At 43.9% G+C, this 23,159-nt stretch overlaps 1 long non-coding RNA gene across 4 annotated transcripts in view; it reads left to right on the forward strand.

Annotated features, from left to right (window-relative positions):
• Positions 1 to 23,159, forward strand: part of LOC108348536 (uncharacterized) — a 125,499-nt gene that overhangs the window by 47,440 nt on the left and 54,900 nt on the right. The window contains exons 5-6 of one of the 4 annotated variants that reach the window (XR_010059124.1): positions 10,774 to 10,988; positions 11,085 to 12,590. This is a non-coding gene — a long non-coding RNA (uncharacterized LOC108348536). Of the gene's footprint in view, positions 1 to 274; positions 8,693 to 10,773; positions 12,591 to 23,159 lie in introns of those variants that run through there. The other 3 variants (XR_010059123.1, XR_005495410.2, XR_005495409.2) reach the window with 3 other exon arrangements.

The raw sequence follows: 23,159 nt of genomic DNA on the forward strand, positions 1-23,159 counted from the left end.
TATCCAGTAGTCAAGGCCATGAAGGAAGCAGACTAATACAGTGACAGCTAGGTCTGTAGCAACAATTATGGAGCTGTTGACACTCCTCAGTAAAAAGAAGGGCAAGATACAAGACCCGGGATTCTATCCAGTCTCTCACCTGCTCCCACGAGCTCTAAAGAATTGTGGGTGACCCTGCAGTGCACAGGAAGTGGAAGCTTAACTGAGAACTCTATAAGGCATCTTCTGTGACATCACTGTACATGGGGGGGGGTGGAGTAGGGTGGGACTCTGTGGTGATGTGGCTGCTTTGGGGTTACCCCACCCTTGTTCCTATAAGTAAGTGTCATAACTGTATCAGTTCATCAAGGCGGACATGGAGGGAACCCTTACTTTGGTCTGTCTGAATAGGCATTTGTTCACCTCCCCAGGAGAAGTAAGGCAGGAATCCCTAAGCTGGTTTCTGTCTAATAATTTTCTAAAATCTTTAAAGATTCGTGCAGTAGTTTTAGGTGGAATAGTACATTTTAAAATGTTTTACATGTATTTGTGTGTGTATGTCTGTGTGTCCATGCCATGGCACGTGTGTGGAGGTCAGAGAGCAACTTGTGGGAGCCGATTTTCTCCTTTCAGCATGTTGAGTTCTGAGAAGCAAACTCAGGTTTTTCCTTATGCCCACCTCTGATGCTTTGTCCTCTGAAGCCTCTTGCCCATCCAAAAGTACACGTTCAAAAGGTTTCTTTATATTATTTCTAACTATATGAAGGCATGCGTGTATGCGCACATGAGACCCAGTGCCCGAGGAGGCCAGAGGTTTTAGATCCTGTGCACCTAGAGTTTCAGATGGTTGTGAGCCTTCCACAGTGTGGGTACTGAATGGAAGCTGGACTGCTTTACAGTCTACACCTTCTAGGAAGCAGTACAGATCCGAGACAGATGATTAAAGCAGGAGGGGGCCTTGCTTGCCACACAAGACACATCTTACATCTTATGCAATAATATCTGGTTTGTCTCCAAAGACAAAGTAAACAAAACAAATTGGCTCTAAGCACTTGTAAATTAGTCTGTTCTGGTGACAAAAGTTGTTGGTAGAGGGATGGCTCTGAGCTATAGGTGTTCTGTGGACCTGTGGGTTTCCAGGAGTTGGGAGGCAAAGGAATCATTCTCCTTGTAGAGTCTGAAGAGCAACCCCACCACTGTTCAGTGCCAAAGACTATAGTTTAAACAGTTGGGATCTTTAACACTCGGACAGAGAGCTGATGCAGCCCTGCTGAGCTCTGAATTTCAAAATGAGGAGAGCAGAGGATCCTAACAGCCATATAAGACAGAAACTACTGTTTCTGGCTCTTCTCCTGCTGGTGCAGAGTAGTAACCTGATGGGCTTAGAGCCTCTGGCAAGCTTAAAGCTAGCCACCACCTAGGTGTTCGGTTTCTAACCTTGTTGGTAAAGCCAAACCACACGCACTTGGTTCTGAGAAAACCAACCAATAATGTAAGAGTCAGTTCCAGAGACTAACTGGCAGTTCGCAGGACCTGGGAAGTTTGAGCAGACGTCTTGCTCTTACTGGCCTGGCCTGTCTTTCCCCTGTTAAGAAGACAAATGCCCTTTCTGGCTCTGAGCTCACTCCAGCTATAACTTGATAAACATATATTAGTTTTCCTTCCTTCCTTCCTTTTCTCTCTCTCTCTCTCTCTCTCTCTCTCTCTCTCTCTCTCTCTCTCTGTCTCTCTCTCCTACCCTCCCTCCCTTCTTCCTTCCTTCCTTTCTTCCAATCCCTGCTTCCTTGTGTTTCTCCATCCCTTCCTTTCACACAGTCCAGGCTGTCCTCTAAATCCTTAAATAGTAAGGGTGACCTTGAAGTTCTAATCCTCCTGCCTTCACCTCCCATGGCTAGGATTAGAGATTCAGACCATCATGCCTGGTTTCATGCTGAGCTGGAAATGATACCCAGAGCTTCCTGAAGGCTGGACAAACACTTGAGCAACAAACCTACTTTCCTCAGCCCATGTATGCCTATTTCCGGAGAGGACTATCAATATACTTAGGATAAAGTGTGGCAAAGGCTGGCAAAATCCATCTCTGACATGTTTGCCTACAAATCCAGCTTTTCCCTATCACTTGTACCCAAAGGCCTCGTGAAGTAGGTAAAATTGAGAATGGACATAAGAATTCATTTCTGGTCTATCTTCCTCTAAGACCTGCCCATGCCTGCGTACATGCGCACGTGCGTGCATGTGTGTGTTAGTTTATTTTATTTTGTATTGACAAACTTGTAATCTTCCCACCTTAGTCGACTACTTGCTGGGATTATAGGCATGAGCTACCATGCCTGGTTCGCTTTCTTCACTCTTAAGAAAGAGAGAGAGGCATTGGGGGTTGGGGGAGGGGGGCACAATTGCAGAGTGACTTGCTAAGACTGCCCGCTGGTCTTTAGAAGAACTCTGTCTTGAGTCCCGTGTGACGTCCGCACTGCGTGGTCCCAGAATGTGATGTGGGTGATGACTAGGAATGGCCTGCTTCCTAGCCCTGCCATCCCAAGGCCATCGCTCTGGATCACAGTCTTAGTCTCCTTTGTCCTTTCCGGGATTATCACTGTATGGTTTAAATGCATATGCTTCTTCAAACTTAAACCCTAAGGTGACTAGATGAGGTCACAGGGGGTAGGGGGTGGATGAGGCTATGATGCTCCATTCTCAAAGATGTTATCCATTCCCTTATAAAAAGCTATGAGGGCACACATTTATCCCATTTTGTCCTTCCAGTCTGCATGAGGACACAATAGACTGAGTGAAGCCCTTCTTCCACAACCAAGTCATTTGGTACTGTCACCTTAGACTTCATCCCCCAGACTAAAGAATTGTGAGGAGTACGTTTATGTTATTTGTTAATTACGTCATTCAAAGGCATTTTGCGATTGCAGCAGGGTTGGACAAAGGTAATTACCTAATTGTCACCGGGCCTCTGTGTATTAGTCAGCTTTCTGTTGCTGCGACAACATACCCGAGACATACGACTGGAAGGGAGAAAAGGTTTCAGTCCCTCATCACTTGTCTATTTATTGCTTTAGGCCTGTAGCATACGATAAGGGTGACCTTGGGAGCCAGGAAGTGAATGACTGAGAGAAGCAAGGCCATGATTTCAATATCCCCTTTATGGCTGCATTCCCAGTGACCCAACTTCCTCCCACTAGGGTTTAACTCTCAGCAGTTTTGACCGATCCCAATAGCACCACAGCTTGGAGACCAAGTTGTTAGTCCATGAACTTTGGAGAGGTATTAAAGATACAGGATATAGCACGTGTTTCCTGATAGGAATAAGCTACAGATGTATGACCTTGTCCTGATTCACATTTACAATAAGAGGGGGCATCAGTTGACACTGTGGCATGTTTTGCTGGTGGGACATTCAATGGTATAAATAGGGACCACATAACATCATCATGTGACTTTTTGTTTGGCCTGGTATGCCTTAACCCCGAGGTGGACCTTAATTGGTTTCAGGTGTATGGTTAGTAGGTTCATGATGTTCTCAATCTTCCTTCGGCCTCCCACTGCCCTACAATGTCTTCGCCTTGGGTTGTGCTTTGAGCTGGAACTCGGTGGGGGTTGGGGGAGGTAAAGCTCTCGTGAAGATGCTCTGTCTTTATCACATGTCTGAAATCTCTGCTGCAACGGAAGAGAAGCCAGAGACGGATGATAATTACCGAGATTCAATTCCTCGGACCTCTCAATGGGAACCTCAGGCAGGGCCCAGAGAAGGGCTCAAATAGCAAAGCTCTGTAAGTGCATGGCTTACCAGGAGCCTAGGTATTGTTTAAAATGGGGAGAAATGTGCTTTGAGCTCCGAACTGTGGGTGATCTAAGGAAAGAATAAGAGTCAACACTGGGCCTTGGCAGAGTAGTCCATAGTGGCCTTTGTGACACTGCGTATTTGATAAATAGTCCAATTTCAGTCTTCTCATCTTATGTGGCCCATATAGCTAATGGTTCAGCAGTTCCTTGTCTCCTGTCCTGATCTGTGGCTGAGTGAAAAGGTAAGTGTCTCTGTAGGTACCCGCTAACCCATCTACAGCCAAAACCAAATAAGAAAATGTAGAAAAGTTTTTATATCAAGAATGTCTTGGGCTGGGGATATAACATAGTGGGTAGGGTATTTGCATGACATGAACACGGTCTTGGGTTCAATCCTTCAGCACTGCATAGAACCCCAACGCTCCTGTAATCCTCTCATTGCTGTAGTGGGAGAAGACTCCGGGATTCAAGGACATCCTTAGCTATGCATGGAGCCCAGTCTGGATTACATAAGATCCTGTCTTTAAAAACATAATTTATTTCAAAAAGCAGCCCCGAGAATATGCTGTTATTTTTCCCTGTGAAGATTTTCTAAGCCTTTGTGTTTCTGGCTCTATGGGTAAATAATCGGAAGAAGAATAGTCTTTCTTGTGGAGGGAAGGGAAAAGACCATGTCTTGGGCACTAGGGAAGCCTGAAGAATTTACATGTCATACCTGCTGTAATGCATTCATGACCCAAGGTTACACAAAACACTTAAGTGTTTGGATCTCTTGATATGGAAAGTCGGCAAAAGTGCTTCGTGCCATTTTCCATTGCTCTTCCAAGATCACATCTGCTTGGAACTGAACGTAGCATGTGTTCTGGGGAACCTGTATGAAATTAACTTTTATAGCTGACTTTACAACCAGGATCTTTTATTGTCTACAACTTGGCTGGGGTTCAAGAAGTTCCCAAGATGATTTACTGTCATATGTGCCTATTGTATGGTGGTTGATGAAGCCAATATATTACTGAACATATGCAGTCATTTTGGCTGCAGCCAACAGGTCATCTAAGCCTTTTATCTGAAAGGATTGAGGAGCTTACATTGCAGAAGGGGGATGGGGTGTTGAGTATTTTAAGTGAAATAATTACTTGCAGGACCAAAACAGTTGTGTCCAAGTCTGTAATTCCTCTCTGCTTGCCAATACTGTAAAAGCTTACTAGAATCTAGAATACGTTGTTTCAACAAAGATTGAAGGTAATATCTTCCAAATAAATGCATGATTACATTTGTATAATATCTCAGATGGTTCGTTCAATTTATTTGACTATGGCACTAAGAATAAAGATCAGGAATTTAAATTTTCTTGGTTCCTAAAGCAACTCTACCCTAAGCCTTTCCCAAGTTAACAGAGAGGCCCTTTTAAGGTAACATTGTCTTCACATCGAGAAAAACTTGGTAAAGAGGACGATAGAAACGATGGAATTTCCCTTTAGGAGGAGAAAATCTTCAGAAACTTGATTTTATGTTCGTGGATCAGGAGAATTTCCATCTCTCTCTCTCTCTCTCTCTCTCTCTCTCTCTCTCTCTCTCTTAAGATTTATTTATATATTTCATGTATGTGAGTACACTGTTGCTGTCTTCAGATACACCAGAAGAGGGCGCCAGATCCCATCACAGATGGTTGCGAGCCACCATGTGGTTGCTGGGATTTGAACTCAGGACCTCTGGGAGAGCAGTCGGTGCTCTTAACCGCTGAGCCATCTCTCCAGCCTGAGAATTTCCATTTTCAATAGTAGCTTATGATTTGATTAAATTGGAATACAGGAAAGAAAAGGGTTAGATATAATTCTAGGCTCTGCATTTCCAGCATCAACGATATTTGATTGTATGACAAAACTTTAGAGAGCACTGTAGCCTGTCTCAGCCGAGAGCTAACATTTCAGTTAGAAACTGATAGTCAAAGATCTGGAAGTTTCAGATAAATTTGAACACTAAGGCCAAAGTCTGCAGACATTAGGCTATGAGAAGCCTTGGATCCAAATTGCTAGTTATAATATCAGGAGGAAACAAGAAAAAGCCATTAAATATTATATACATATTTGTCTACTGGGTCATTTGTAAGGTAAACTGAATTAAACTTAGGTGGATGGGGGTTTATTGCTTTGTTTTACGGGACCACACTATGTAGCCCAGGCTGGCTTTGAACTCTCCATCCTCCTGAGTGCTCAGATTAGAAGCATGAGTCACTACAATCAGTTTTTCCCTTTACTTAATGTAAAAAACAAAACAAAACAAAAAAAAAAAAAACAAAAAAAGCTTCCAACTCTCTGGGAACAGAATTTGTAGCTAAATTTGGGATCCTGTTGAATCCTCACAAAGGTTATTTTTCTTTAAAGTGGAAGTAATCTATATATTTACCCCTCTATTCACCATCATAAGGAGTTTGGGTAACAATGAATAATCATTCTTTCTCTCCCTTCCTTCCTTCCTTCCTTCCTCCCTCCCTCCCTCCCTCCCTCCCTTCCTCCCTCCCTCCCTCCCTCCCTTCCTCTCTCTTTTCCAGTTAGGTGGCCCAAACTCTTCTAATTCCCCATGCCTCTCAGGTTGGTCTTGAACTGTAGTAATTCTCCCGTCACATTCTCTCAAGTGCTGGTATCACAAGTATCCTTGCCTTTGTACAGACAGGAAGCCAAAAGCTGAGTCTACGGATTTGGCCTTGACGACAAAGCAGCTTAACATTAATCCCACCCACACTGGCTTGTGTTTCTGTCCTCAAACTGACCACGGAACAGGACTGAGTCCCAGAGGTGCAAAGGTCCTTGCTCTAGCCTGACTTTACCTTCATCCCTTTAATGTGTTAAGATGATTGGTTATTCGACGGAATAATGTGTTAATAAAGTTTAGAAATACCATTTATTTAGCATTATGTATGTGAGTTCCTGACTGAGCACACCCATTTCCCAGAACATATGTGAAGGCCAGAGGACAGCGGGAGGGAGTCAGTTCTCCTCTTTTGTCTTGATATCAAACTCAGGATTCAGACTTGGTGTGTAGTTTTACCTGCTGAACTATCTCACCATGTTCTCCAGGCAGGGCAACATAGCTTTGAGTAATGAACTAATCTGTTCTCAGTGTTAGACAAGCCCCTTCACCACAGGCCGTCAGTCCAGGACAGTATGATTCCGAAGCTCTATGGGTCAGGCCGAAAGGGATCTTTCTGTCCTCGAGGCCGGAAGCAAGCAATTCAAGAGCACATCTTTAGCCGGAGGCCTCTCTTCCTGTAGAAGGGAAGTCAGCACATTTTCAAAGTGTTCCGAAACAGTCAAATGGGAGGCATGTTAATTTGGTGTAAAACTTCATGTGGCGTTTTACTAATGCCAAAGAACAAAGCATGGAGGATCTGGTGACTAATTACTAACAGCACTGTCACTATTTTATGTAAGTGTGAACAAGGGTCATATGTTTCTTATAGTTGGTCCTGTTGGCGCTCTCCGTCTCACTGGTTAAATCATTGTAATGAGTAGCAAGTAGATCACTGAGAGCTGCCTACTGTGGGCTCCCCTCTGAACAGTATTTTGTACTCATGCCCAGAGGCTCTGGAGGCCAAGGACGTTCTTTAAATACAGGCAACAGTTAATCTCATAGATTTGATGCTGGAGATCTGCTGTAATACTTAAAGGGGATGCCGCTGGGATTTGGTACTACATGAAGTGGTAGACAGCCAGATGGAGTCATGTTGCTGTCCCAGGAACCCGCACTTGCTGAGAGTTCTAGGTCTTTCTATAGAAGTAGAGCAAACAATAGACCTTAGCAAATAAAAAAAACTATATGCTTTCGAGGATTCTGGGAGGGGAATGGGATTTGATATTTGTTTAAGACCAGAGCAGTGGCCATGGACACTTGGGTTGGCTTTCTTTTATCTTGTGTGTGTGTGTGTGTGTGTGTGTGTGTGTGTGTGTGTGTGTAGAATTGAACCCAAAGTTTTATTTATAGTAAACAAGTATTCTATTACTGACCATATATATAATATATATTTATATATATACATATACATATATATATATATGTAAAATTTCAAAGGTCTCATATGTTGCCTGAGCTGTTCTTAACTGTGCTTCAGAGCTCAGACAGGCCTTGAATTTCCAGTCCTCTTGCCTCAGCCTATCAAGTAGCAGAGGTTATTAGGTTACACCATGAGGCCTTCTCTAGCTTATTAATACTTTAAAATGATGTTATATTCAAAAATCTCGAGGAGACGTAACACTCAGGACAAAAAAAGACATCCCCCACCCTCCCACATAAGACCTGGGTGCTCAGGCTCCTTAGTAAGGGCTGGTGGGTGGTTTGTGTGCTTAAAATAAAAAGGGAAGGTGGCAGGATAGGTGCTGTATACCTTAGATCCCAGTACTTGGAAAGCTGAGGCAGGAGGATCTTGAATTTGAGGCTACATAGGTTGCCTCCAACAACAAACTCCAATGAGAAGAGATGCTGAAGGGAAAGACAGAATAATTTAAAAGAAAAGGCCTAAATCACAGAATCTCAAAGTGTGCTCTAAGGGGATCTAAATGCAATTGTTCTGTCTGTCATTTGCCCGATGGGGCGCAGGGCAGATCGGAGCTTGCAGCTGTTTAATGGGAGAATGAGAATTAGGTTGGTCTCCTAAGCCTCCTGCCCAGTGAATGGAGAGGTCTCCCACAATGCCACTTCCTTAAAATCTTTCTCATTTCTGAGTTCATCTCCCCCAGGACAGCATCTGTGGAGAGATCTCTGATCTCATTCCTCGAGATGTCAGTGCATTTGTTGTCCAGCGTGGCTCCATCTCACAGACCTTGATCTTGAAGGATGCTCCAACCACCTCCTCGGGCGGGCCTGTGGACTGGACTCAGAAAATCCGGCTGTGTTCTTGTTCCTGTCAAGTCCCAGAATCCCTTAGGTCTGTTCTCTTATTTATAAAGTTAGAAGAATGGCTGGGTGGGGGTGGGGGGTATCTCTCAGGGCTCTTTTAGCTCCAAATGGCTACGATTCTATTTAGACTCATTTGAAGAGCAGACAATGGACTCTATTTTTTGGTGGCACTGGTGACTGCCTTTTTATATGCAAATGTGAACTGTGAATCCCAAAAGGGACTGTGGAAATGAACTGCCCCTAGTGGAGGGTCATGGACCTTGATGGATGGACAATACCAGCAGGCAAAGTAGGGGGAAAACCCGAGAGGTCACGGAACCAAGTGGAATTTCAATGAAGGGGACGGCGAGTGAATGAGGTAAACAGAACCTGAGTCAAGTTTATTGAGTCCTCTAGCTAAGGGCATGATGGAAACCAGACTGCTTAGTTTCTCCAAGTGTATGCCAATATGGCAATAGGAAAAATGATTGGACGGTAATATAAATTTTACAACATTGGGAAAAACAGAGTTGAGTTGATGCCTTAAGGCCAGTCATCTGAGCGGTGCCTTTTCAGAGTGGACAAGGGCTCTTGGGATAGTTTCATGCTTTCAGGGGTAACCAAAAAAAATTAGGTTATATGGTCATTTGCTTGAGGTATGTCCCCCATACGCAGAGGCTTTAGACCCTTGATCCCTGGTTGGGGAGGGACCCTTGCTGATGGAAGTTTGTCAAGGGGTGCAGACTTGAGAGTTCGTAGCCTCACCCCACTTCCAGTTTGTTTTCCCTGCTTCCTGTGTCTCCATGGACATGCTATCTATCAGCTTCCGGTTCTGACTGTTTGCTCATGATGGACTCTGATCAGCCTGGAACCGTACATCAAAATGAGCACTTCTTTCTATAAGTTGTCTGGTTTTGATATTTCTCCCAGCAATAAAAAGTAATTAATACAGGTTACTACTTTTTAGTTCCTTCCTGAGCTGTAAATGATACGCAAAGCAAAATATCCTTACAGTGAAGCGAGACTAACACACACGCAGACACACACATGCTTTACAAAAACGATTGCTTTCTGTGTATAGTCTATTGTCTCAATGAAGACATATAGGTTGTTCATGCTGGTAGGGCCTTGAGATCCTTACCTGGAGCTGCACAGGCAGACATTAGCAGTGGAATAGATGCATGTACACTATTTTGCGGGATGCAAACCATTTGCTGCTTCTCTAAAGTAATAGCATTAACCCAATTTGTCAATGGATCCATTCCCTCAATAGACGACAGTCCCTTAACCAGGCACGGTGGCACATTCCTTCAATCCAGACACTCTCAAGGCTAAATTGGAAGGACCAAGGTTAAAACTTTGTTTGCTTGTGGTAGTGATAACACAAACAACGCCAAAACCGTAATAACTGAATGAGTCTTCTTGTAGAAGAATGATTAATTGCCATTATTGACTCTATATTATATATCACCTCTGGGACTATCTAGGAGTGTGTTTCAGGTTTAACTGCGTGTGATGGCTAGTCTTGGCTGTACACTTGACATACCTCAATTGAAGGACTGCTTCTATCAGGTTGCTCTTGATGGTGATGCTTAAATGATTCTTGATGACATGAAAGCCTACAGCATTCTGGGCAGAACAGCTCCTGGCAGGTGGGTCTGGGGCATATAAGAAAGGTAGCTGGACAGTAGGTAGCATTCATCCATTGGTTTCTTTTTTCAAGTTCTTGTCTTGAGTTCCTGCCCTGGCTTCCATAAATGATAGGCTGTAACCTGTAAGCCAAACAATGCTTTTTCTTCCCAAGCTGGCTTTGGTCAGCGTCTTATCACAGTAACAGATAGCAACCTAGGACAACTGTTGATGGAAGAATCCCTTTGAGTTTATACCACATCATCCTATGAGCAGGTATCTCAGCCTGGATAAAAAGACAAGAGCGAGACAAGGGCAAAGTGCTAGTACTCACCAGTTACATCTTCCTTAATGTGATCAGCTAACTCAGGCTCCTGTCACCACACTGGTCGTGGAGGACTGTGTCCTTCAAACTGTGAGCTAAAACAAATCTCCGAAGACAAGAAACTAAGCTTGAGGCAGTCAAAAGAACTGCTAAACATTGGCATTTTTTTTTTCCAGGGAGTAGCGCTATTAGGAGGTGTGACCTTGTTGGAAGAAGTGTGTCGCCGTGGGGGTGGGCTTCGAGAGACCTTCCTCTTAGCTGCCTGGAAGCCAGTCTTCTCCTGTCTGCTTTTTGGAACAAGATGTAGAACTCTCAGCTCCTCCAGCTCCCAGCCCGCCTGGATGCTGTCATGCTCCCTGCCATGATGATAATGGACTGAACCTCAGAACCAGTAAGAAATAAGAGTTGCTTTGGTCATGGTGTCCCTTCACAGCAATGGAAACCCTCGCTAAGACGTTTGTCTTTGTTTGGTGTTACTGGCATGAAGGTGGCCTGTGGACTGGAAAGCAACAGGTCTGATGAAGACCCCACGGGTGTCTGATCCTCCACCATCGCTTTTGAAGCTTCCCTTGTGCCTATACTGAGGTAGGCTTTGTGTTCTATATTACATTTCCTTTCCAGGCAGAATGCAGATAATACAAATTATTCAACGGCCTGAATCATGAACATTTGTACTAGAAATGCTGAGTCCTGATTCTCCCAAGAAGTGACTCATAATTAATATACTGTATTTCATATACAACAAACAGAGAAACCCAGGGAGGAATACTGCATGAATATTTTAAATATGCAAAAACCATGAAAAGCTCCCTTAGATTTAGTTCACACTGTGCTCTTGCCTTAGATACTGCAAAGATTTTGAAATAAAAAAGATTTTCCATTTTACCTTTTAGGAACATAGTATAATTTATCTGCATGATTGCATTTTAATTAGCATTCCTATTGCCTATTTAAACATTCAAAGATATAAAACAAGCCAACCAAACAGGAATACATATAGCCAAGGCGTTTGCTATCGTGATGTTCCCGAGCACTGCCTTGGGATAAGGCTCAGGGCAGACTCAAGCTTTAATAGTCTGAACTGGTCCAAAATTAACCCATTTATATGCATGATATTTTACATAGGGGTTAGCCTTAGTAGCAATTGTTGGTAATGATGGGTCTTTGTATAGCCCTAAGTATCTCTGACATTCTTTGGGAGCAAATTAGTCGTTTTTAAAATTAAAAATAAATGGTTTTGTAGAGGACATTTCTTTCCTCACAAGGCCGATGTGGTGGTTACGTGTGGCTGTGGAGTGCTGGGATGCTGAGGGATATGCCCCGCTTCCAGGGTGTAAAGAGGTTCACTAGTGTGTGTGACACTAAGGGCTAAGAAGGGCAGGACCAAGGATTCAACCCATAAGAGCAGACTTAATCTTGGAGACAGAGCCTAGCTTCTTTAGAGCACAGCCGCCAGCCGTTGTTTAGCCCAGTGTCTGCTGCCGTTCTAAGAGCATGCTTTCAAAAGTTTGAGCCTAAGCTAATAAGATTCAAAAATAAAGGAAAAACAAGGAGAATTTGCCTTTCTGTGCTTATAGCTTCCGATATCTTTCTATGGAACATCTTCATGGGCTCGGCAGTTGTGGTCAATGCTAATTCTAGGCCTTTTTGGTAGGGGCCATGAAGGATCAGGTGAGTTATAGGTTGGGCTGCTGGTCAGCTAGTTATGAAGATCTATTAGTGATATGTAGTGATTGGTTTTATATAGTTGTTGATAAATGTATACAGTAGTCATATGGTATAGAAAGACACTCAGAAGCAGTAAGGCATGTGGATGATGAAGTGATGGCATGGCTATTATGACATCACAGTATAACCCATTGTAAGTTTCTGGTGATGCTGCTGTTAACAAATCTGTTGGGTGGCTAGTCCTTATAGTCCTGTAAATCTGTGGCATATATAATTACGTACCTTGTATAATGCTGATAATGGTAATAAATGACCATGTTATCTTCTAATTTTATTTTAGTGTGTATTCAGGAGTTTACTGAGAAATAGTATATATTATTATATTGATATCAACCTCATACCTATACTGGCATCTATCGCTCTGTTTCTGTTTCTCTATCTCTATCATTTCTATATATCTCTCTATTCCTCTGTCTAGGACCTCAGGCATCCCAGGGAGACTTCTGTAACTGTCTTTTTGCTATTTTTTGTGGGTGCTTTTCCTTCCACCCTTCTCCACCCCTTTTCTTCTACCCTTTCAACTCCCTAACATTAGATAAGAGAGGGAAAAAACTGGTAGAGGGAAAAGGAAAGCTCCCTGAATAAAGTCAGAGGTTAGAAAAGGGGCAGTGTCTTCTTTGGACTACTTCCTGCCGATTAGGGACTTCGAATTTTTGGGGGCAAGTTTGATCTTTGAGTCAGAATATCTTATTTCTTCTTGTTGATTTTTCTTTGCTCACAAACATTTAACAAACCGTGACCAACAACAAACACCAACAAAAATCACCAATGAACAATAAGACACCAATGGACCCCGCTTCTCGGGGCGCTAGCATTTAGGTACCCTCCGAAAAGTCCCCAGAACTCCAAATCTCAAAAACCATCTGCAGCTGGCGAAATCACGCCTCTGTTCGAGCACACAGGAAGCAAATCATAGTCAGCTGCTGCAGTCAGTTTGAAGCAGCCTGCGTATCCCCACACATAGGATCAAAACGAAATCATATTCTTCCAATAGTTCTGTGTTCTTTAAATTATCCTACAGACCTCAATAGCAAAGCATGGCTTGATCCGTCAGTCTCTACCTCCCCAGCACTGGGGTTGCAAGCATGGCCTACCACACTCAGTTTATGTGGTGATACAGGTCAAACCCAGGCCCTCACACATTCTAGAGAAGTGCTCTAAGAACCATATCATATCCCGTCCTGTTCACCACATCTCTTATTGGCATTTAGAGGCCTTGTCCGGCTATTGACCTTGCGTTCTCTAAACGTCCATTAATAAATATGTGTCGTCCGTGCAGGCGTGGTGTTACCAGAGGACATGTTTTCAGATGCCGTGACATGGTTTGTTCAGCTACCCTGGTCAACCAAGATATAGGACTCATCGGAATGAAATGCAGGAACCCTCCTCATGAGTCACAATGTGACCAAAAAAGTCTTGGGGTTTGGGGTGGGAAATGCATCTGCAGCACCCATACAGTCTTGAAAGGTAACCTAGCAAACTTAGATACAGAGACGCATGTGCTTAGCAGCCCAGCGACTGACGCCTTACTGAAGGGAACAATTCAGTGGGCAAAACCACACTTTTATGACATTCGGAATCATGCAACTTTCAGTGCAGGAAATGTTCATCCTTAGTAATAGCATGTGGTGATGATACAGTTCACACAAACAACCCCATGGGGCTGGAGAGGTGGCTCACTGGTTAAGGTAGGTCCTGCTCTTGCAGAGGAATCCACGTTCATTTCCTGGCACCCAGGTCACACAGTTTACAACCACCTGTCACTCTGGCTCCAGGGACTCCCACACTCTCTTCTGGCCTTTGAGGGCAATTGCATTCAGATGCACTCCCAGCCCCTCCCTAGAGACACACACGCATACACACGATTAAAATAAAACCCCAGTTTTTTTTTTTTTTTAAATAAGGTCTCTTAATGATTCAGTTGCTCTAAACAAAAATTTAGCTCCTTATGGGAGATCTCTGCAGTATTCTGGGTCCTGGGTATATAGTAAACAGAGAGGTTTGACCTCTGAACTCTTAATGCCCAAACAATGCACCTTAGACTCAATAACTGACATTGCTGGTGGCAGGGGACCCCGTCTGATGACTTACTTGTCTTCCTCCATCAAATTCCTCATAAAAGAGGGGGAGGGGCCAGACAATGAGGTGTGTGTGGGGGGGACAAGCCTGAATCTTTGTCCATCCCAGCTCTTCACTAGGGCCTGACAAACGGGAGCAAAAGCACACACTTCCTGCACTTTCTCTGAAGCCAATTAAGCCTTCTTTCTAGTAATCAGGCCTGTGGTTCCTTTTGTTCAGTCCCCCCCCCCCCATTTGTTTAAAGCATTGAAAGTCCTACAACTGCCTTGGCCATCATTCTCCCAGAATACAGCCCACACAATGGCAGACTGACAAAGGGAGAAGTCTGGCTGGATCCCTTTATGTTCCAGAGGGTTTCTAGTGGGGAATTTGTTTGGCCAGAGCAGCCACTGGCCCACTGGGTAGGTAGGCACTAGCGCTGACAGGTGGAGCACTGTCACCTGGGTTGAGCAGGAGAACATGTTTCTGCCACTTCAGATTGTCACGGAGCATAAGACAGATGTCCCTCAACTCTCCTTGGTTCTCGTCGTTTTGACTTGAGCTCCACCCAAGCCTGCACAGAGGCTGGAAACATAACTCACACACAGCATAGCCAGTCTGACTTGCAATGATGGTTACAGGGCTTTGTTAGGCTCAGCCCCTGCCTCTCTCTCCTCTGCTGCTGTTGTGACCCTACCCAATACGTGGCAGCGACTCTGAGGCCCAGCTGAAGGAGGAAGGTGACTGTGTTTGTGGGACTGGAAGGATCTCTATCTCATAGGCATTGGGCGAGCCCCTGACAGTGTGAGCCTTAGTCCAAAATCTCCACAGCTTTCTCTCTCTTATCTTTACATTCTCACTAGGTCTGGGATAGCTCACCGAAAATTGCTGTGATTTTACAGAGTCCTATTCTCCAGGTTTCAGTATCTTCATCTATCAGCGGCATGGTTCAGTGGTTCTTCTGAAAGTATACATCCCCCACAACATCAACAAGGTCTAGCCCTGTCAGAGATGTTAGTTTTTAATGGCCAAATAGATACGCGTTGCTTTAACCAGCCTTTCAGGGATGCTGATGCTGGTTTCAAGGTCCAGACTCCTTAAGGTGGACGCTCTTGTGCGTTCCCTCTAGCATCAGCCTTGCTAATGCCTCTCAGACTGGGTTCATCAAGCCACTTTGAGCCCAAAGCCTCACACCCTCACGATGACATCTCCCAGAGTGAGACCCGTCAGGTGCGTCCGTGCTGAGCATCTGTGCTCACACGCGGATGAAGGATTCTGATCACGACCGAAGGAGGAGTAGAGACGCAAGAACTAGCTCAGCAGGCAGAATGCCTCTCTGTTCAACGCGTGCCACTCTGAGGCAGAGCTGACGTGGTTTCACAGGGTGGCAGAAAGCTCGGCTCCTGGTGGACGACCGCTCTAGGCATCACCTACTTGGAGTTATGCACTTGCTTGCCTGCCCTGGAAGGAGAATGGAACACTTCTTTGCTTGTATTTCCTATCAGAGGATCAGTCTGTGAGGAAGATAGTTCCAGAACATGAACCATGTTGTGAGGCTCCCCTCGTAAAGTGGCTGTCATGCTCTGTCTTAGATGAATCAAGTATCAGTTACTCTAGTCAATTTCAGACGGCATACGGATTCCTCCTGCTTCTTAAGGATTATTCTGTGCCTCCTGCTTACTTATCTTTTTGGACTTAGTCTCTCGGGGTGTTCTTCCTAACCTTCCACAACTGGATCAGGAGCTGGGTTCCCGTGTCCCAGGCGCACCGTCCCTTTCTTGTAACACAGCTGTCAACACAGTGCATCACATACAGGAGTCCTGCTGACAATGAATTTACAGGGAATGACTCTGTGTCTCCCAGACTCTCTTTCTTAGACCAATTGTTCCTCTTACTCACTTACTTATTTACATATCGATTAATTAGATATCCATACTCCAAAAAGTGGGTATTGCCCAAACATGGGAGTTAGTGTTGCATGCCGTCAAAAAGGGAGCCACTCTGTCCTCTTAGTCCTTGAGGTACAGTGGCCGTCATCCCCTCGGCCCCTGACTCTGCACTCTGCAGTGCTGGTCTTCTCAAGGCCCATCTTTGCATCCTGACTTTTCAATCCTGTTTTGTCCTTTGTGTAGGGTACCAGCTTACCACACATATATGTGCTCTTATAGCTCTCTGCATTCTTACAAACATGCATTATTTTGAGTTTCTGAACCATGCATTTTATGTTTATATACATGGCATATTAAAATATCTCATCATAGCTGGCATTAGTGACACATGTCTGCAATGCACACACATACTCAGGAGGTAGAGGCAGGTTGTGGCCAGCTGAAGGTTCACAGCAAAATGCTGTCTCAAAACATAACAGATGTAAGTGAAATAAAAGAAATTTCCTTCCACCTATTTTGTTGCTAGGCAAGATGCTGTGTCAGTGCTGCTATGTGCTGCTGCTCATGGCTACTCATGGCTATATACTATTCCAACACCTTTGTTCCTACACTGATGAGAATTGCTGCAAATACTTCTACTAACACACCTGTACAGGTCCCCCATACATGTCCCCATGGAGACAACTCAGTTTTAGGGATGAGAATCCCTACATGTGACATCTATGGCTCAGGACAGGACCACTGAGAAGACCAAGGTTCATATATGTATGTGTATGTGTGTGTATATGTGTATGTGTATATAACATTGGCTGAGTACTGCCAGCTTCTCTTTGAGTGGCTACTCTAGTTTTTTACTTTGGAAGAAATTTATATTTATAATAAAAATCCCAAGTTGTAGATAGTCTGATTTGATATAGAAGTATCTTCTTCTAATGCTCTATTTGTTCATTTTGTTGTTGATGTCTTTCATTTAAAAACAACAATCCTTTATCTTTTTATTTTTCTATTTCCTTCTTCAAGGTGCTTATCATATGATATATATAAAACATAGAATATATGTGTGTACACACACACACACACATACACACACACATATTCTGCTTGGTAGCACTATTATCAGACCCAGGGCCTTGTACATGATGTTAGGCAAATGTTCTACTACTGATCTACTACTGAACTACAATCCCACACAGGTAATTCACATCTTTAAGGCTGAATCTCATGTAATTCAGGCTGGCCTTGAACTAATAATGACATTGAACCTCTAATATTTTTGTCTTTACATCCTGAGTGCTGGGAGTATGGGTATGTTCCACCAAATTTTGTTCATGTGGTGTTAGAAGTCAAACTTGGGACTTCATGCATCTTAGCAAGCACTTTGGTAATTGAATGAGATTCCCTAGCCCCGAAAATCGGCTTGAGATGGCCCTTAATAACCATAAGCACAAAGGGGGCAGCTTTTACATCAACAGGCCCTCTCTGAGATAGCATCTCACCGATGTGGACCTTACAAGCCTAAATGAGTTGAGTCTAAACTTGGTCTAAGTATCGGTCTATTTTGGAAGTAGGACTCCAAGCTAAGGAAGTGTTACAAGGAAGTCATGTACACTTGAGATAAGCCCTACTCATAGTCAAAACAAAAGATCTCATGAGAAACTACTTGGGAGCTTGGAACTTGGAGCCTAAGACTCAGAAGAGCCGAGAGAGCCAAACTAGTTTTCCAGCTGGCGGGCCTCTGAATATTCCTTATCCGAAGTCAAGAAGAGGGCGGTGGAGAGAGGTGCGGAACACTTGGACTCTTAAGCAGGACCAGCTTGTACTCACATGGTAGCTCGCAGCCATCTGTAACTCCAATTCCGGGGGATCTGATAACCTCTGTGACTTCTGGGTGCGGGGCACGCACATAGTACAATACATGCATATAGACAACACACGTACATACATAAGATAAATAAATCTAAAAAAAATAAAGAATTTGAAAAGAGCCCTTTTAATGGTTCCTAGTAGCCAGTAGGTAGCCTATTAGAGTCAACAAAGTTTTCAGGGGTCGTGCGTGCGTGCGTGCGTGTGTGTGTGTGTGTGTGTGTGTGTGTGTCTGTGTGTCTGTGTGTGTGTGTATGTGTATATGTGATATATATATACATATATATATTGAAACTATTGTGATGAGAATCTATTAGTTGTATAAAACATTGGATTTTTTTCCCAGTGGCATTATCACACACAAATAACATGCTTTGATCACAATCCTCTCTGCCTCATCTCCTGCCCTCACAGTTACTATCTCTTTTCTCTGTTGGTTTTGTTCAAATCTCAAGGTATGGAATAAGGGCCTTCATGAGCCTGTCTCAACAGCAAGCCTATCTGTTCCTTCCAGACCTTTCCCTCTCCTGTTGACAGGAGTTCTATCAAGCCCCATACCACAGATCTACTTAGCATGCGGCTTGTGTGTGAGGAAGGTGTATGGCTACAAGGACATCTGCCTCACAGATTTCTAACCATGCTGAAGATCGAGCCCATACTACGTCCCTTCTGTGACCCTCCATCCAACGTACTACTACTTACTCTTAGGCCCAAGCCTCAGTTACAGTATGTATCACAACATGTATGACACTTGTTATATGTCTATTTCTCTTGGTCTCCACTTAATTTTAAGCTTCTGGAGAAAGGAATAGGGTCAGGTGTGTCTGTGTCACTAGTAGAATGTCAAGCATATAACAAAGACTGAGCATGCCCTCCAACATGAGAAAGGGTGGTTTGTCAAACTCATTAGAGATTGCCGTCTGATAGCCTCAATCCAACTGAACAATCTGGTGAGTACATTTTGTATTCTTGGTTGAGTGTATAAAATCTTCTCCTTCTATGTTTATGGTTTCTGTTTCCAGGAGAGATCTGGAAACAGAGACCTCACAGTTATAGAAATGGCTGTATTAATGATTCTAGTAATGAGATTAATAGGGAACAAGGTAGTGGCTAGGAAGGGACTGCCCCAAGCAGTCCTTTCAATGCAACTTGAGTGACTTCCTCCCCTTTGTAAAATATGAGTATTATGGTGCATCTGTCCCTCAGATCACCTTTTCTTCCAGAATTTTCTCCTTACAGATTTTTCAATGATGCAGATTGATAAACATGCAGCATAAGGAGTTGCTGTACCTATTTTAATATGGGTCAGATATCATGATGACAGCATACTGATACATATACTAAATAAAGGGTATCTGATGATTCGGTTTGTTGCTAGAAGTCTGCTGTTGAAGGAGGTAGGAAGAGTGTAGGAGGCACAGAAACATTTGTCTTAGCTCAAGATTCCCTTCTTAGGATTCTCAACAAGTCAGCCCTAGACACATGAATGTTCCTTTGTTGGGCCACTGGGTGCTTGGGTAACAGCCTCTCCGATCTCTGTCTGCATGTTCTGTTTCTTTTGTTCAGCACAGTGGCCTCTTCTTCCCATCAATGTACCAGCTAACAAGCATCTTCAACAGAATATCTCCCACTACTGCAGTCCTAGGGTCTGTCCTTTGGGAAATCTCACTGGGCTTGGGTAAGGTTGATACTCTCGCTTGTCCCAGGAAATGTGGGCTGGGGTACAGGGCCATGTTGAAGAGGCATGGTTATTGGGATCCCCTGAAAGCACAGCAAGAGTGGAGGGCAGCTGGAGGGAGAACCTTACATATGTGCACAGACAGGGAAATACAGACAGACACATACAGATAGGGAAAGAGGGAGAGGGAGGGAGGGAGAAAGGGAGGAAGAGAGGGAGGGAGGGAGGGAGAACGAGAGGGGTAAAAGAGTACTGAACAAGCACACACACATAGTTTGGAATGTGTCACAATAGTTTGGGGTTGTTTGGAACACACGTGTCTACAGAGTGATATCTGTACACATGTGTGCACATACAGACATGCACATTATCAGAGACCTCCTAGTATAAGAACACACTGTCCTGGGAACCTATCATGGGAGCTTTCCAGTACAGGCCTGCTTTCTACAACATTCTTCCGAGTACCACCAGTGATTTCAGGTTTTAGGAAAAAGCAAGAGATTTGTTAACGATAATAACATTCAACAAGTGTAACATCCTGGCCTCCAACAACTGTCAGGAGGGACAATAAGTGCTAACGGGGCTTGATTGGGATTTTAATGAGAGATCCCCCCCTCTACTCTACCCTTCCTCGGGCCCTCCATCCCCTGGTTAATTTCTCCAGCAGTCTGGTCAGGATCCCTGTGCTTGGGAACCTGGGAGAATGTTAACAATTCCACTCTGCCAATTAATTGCAGGGACTTTCTTCATCCTGCTCAGCAGGGGTTTTTCTTGCTGGCTGTTGGAAACATAACAATGCACTTCACCCTCTGTGGTGAATGCATAATGATACATTTATCTAGGGGCAAAAAAAAAAAAAAAAAAAAAAAAAAAAAAAAAAAAAAAGAACCCTTAAGGCTACACTGTCTGCTCCTTGGCACAGGTTGTTGAGGCTGGACCAGTCCTTAAGTGAGAGAAAATATGGAACAGAAATGCTCTCCTCTTCACTGAGAAAAACAGAGCCTAAAGGATTCAGGTGTGTGGATGAGCACTGACTCACAGCACACACCAACCTCTCCCTGTGCATCTGCCACAAATTCGATAGCTCCAACATCAGATCTACAGTTAGTTTTAATGGTGTTTACTGTAATCATGTTTTTTTTTTCCCGCGGTGCTGTGGACTGAACCTGGGGCCTCCTATGTGCTAGACAAGCATCCACTATGGCGCTACATTTCCAGCCTTTGAGATATCTCCCTTGCAAAGCCAGGTTGGACAGTTCCTGGAGGATGGCTATGATATCTGCATAAGAGTCATAGACACGGAGTCAACCAGTTCCCGTCTACACGCTGTGGATATAGCTCAATGATAGGACATTAGGGTAGCATGCAGTGAGGCTCTGTATTCCATCTCAGCCCTACAACAACGAAACAAACCAAATAAACTCTCTAGTATATACGGAGAACTACTGTCCTTGTGGATTGGGAGAGCTGAAGACAAAGTGACCTGGCCTAGGTCTTCTGCGGACTGCACAGTCTGACAGAGGAGACAAAGAGGAGAAGGCAGGGGTGTGTGGGTTTACAAGAAGGCAAAGCTCAGGATAGTAAAGTTTCAAAGAGCTATTCCCAATATCAGTTCTGTCTTTAGCCGCACCTCAGTGTACGGGAAGGGGAGTGGATGGACAGACTTGGATTTCTTTGAGACTTTTTGGGTTTTTTGCCCAGTTGAGTAGTGTGATGAGTGCATTTGCCTTGTAGTGGCGCACAGTGACTTAGGAGGGAGGACGTGATAAATTCTGCTGTGAAAACAGGGGTAAGGAAAGGGCCCCAAAGGAGTTGGTTTTTAAGATCCGGCTGAATTCCACCGTAAATCTTAACAATCCGATGTTTTGTCTTTTCTTAACCAGGAGGTTGGTACCATCAAAGGATGTATGGGAGTCATTGGTAGAAGGAAAGGAAAAAACCAGGAAGAAAAATGTGATTGAAGGGAGAGGGGCATGAAACAGTCATGAGTCAATGGAGAGGATGTCTTCTGTAGGCAGCGTGTTTTCCAGATTTAGAGACGCTTTGATTTGTGGACAAATATCCAAGAATTTGTTAAGACTGTAGGCAGTTGAGTCTGCTTGTAGTTTAGTATTATGCCAATAATTTGGGTGTTTTATTGGATGGTTTTTTTTTTTTTTTTGTGGTTTTTTTTTTCGGAGCTGGGGACTGAACCCAGGGCCTTGCGCTTCCTAGGCAAGCGCTCTACCACTGAGCTAAATCCCCAACCCCTATTGGATGTTTTAATATATTGTCCCTGTCCTCATTCAACCTATACATACTAATCTATGAGATGGGACTCTTTTCTATATTGGTCTTAGAACGACAAAGAGAAAGGAAGGTCTGGATTTCATTGTTTCAGTGGTGTTCTTTGTGTCCACAGAGGGTTTTTAGAAGGCTCAGCTCTCACCTTTCTTTTATATGTACCCTACCTGTTAGGGTACCATTTGCCACCCAAACGAACTAGACCAAAACAACTGCAGAGTCAGGACTGTCTGTCCATTTGGATTGGCAGATGAGCCATTTACAGGTACTGCGGTGTGTGTTGTGGTGTGCAGAAACTCAACTAAGCAAGAATGGAAGGTTCTATTGCAGCATCTTGCCAGACCTCATTATCTTAAAAGGGACGAGATCAAAGTCACATCGACTGCAGAGGTGTCCTCTCTTCCCAAGAGATTACACTGTGATGGCTTCAAGGCACATTAGTGCTTGGCTTGGCAAGATGCTTTCTGCACTTATTAAGGGAATCAGTTGGGAGATCTCCAGAGCGCTCCTGGTGGATATTAAAATATTAACCAGAACTGGTACTTAGCTTTCTTCTCATTCACTAGAGCTCATCCCTCTACTCATGCTCTCAGACTTCTCAACCTCAGAGCAGCCAAGCTTCGGCATTTGTGAGAAGCAAGCAGGAACCCAAAGTTGAATTCCTCCTCTTGTTGGCTAAGAGAATGTGGAATCGGCAAAGGTAATGAGTAGGTGCACTGAGTTGACTTGAAAAGCTTCTAAGGAGAAACAGAGGTAGGAGAATCAAAGACAGTAGGAAATATAGGAGAAAGTTTCTCTACTGGACATTCTCCCTGAAGAGTGTCAACTGAGGAACTCTCCCTTAGCTTGTTGGTAGAAAGGAATCATTAAGTTAGAGGATATGGTAGTTTGAATGTGAGTGGCCCTTATAGGCTCACATGTTTGAATATTTGGTCTCCAGTATGGTAGAACTCTTTAGGAAGGATTAGGAGGTGTGTATTTACAAAAGGATATGTGTCCCTGGGTCAGGCTGGGCTTTGGGGTTCTAAAAGCCCATGTCATTCCCATTTAGCTCTCTCTGATT

This window comes from Rattus norvegicus, chromosome 17 (assembly GCF_036323735.1).
Source record: "Rattus norvegicus strain BN/NHsdMcwi chromosome 17, GRCr8, whole genome shotgun sequence".
In the NCBI taxonomy this organism is placed as follows: Eukaryota; Metazoa; Chordata; class Mammalia; order Rodentia; family Muridae; genus Rattus; species Rattus norvegicus.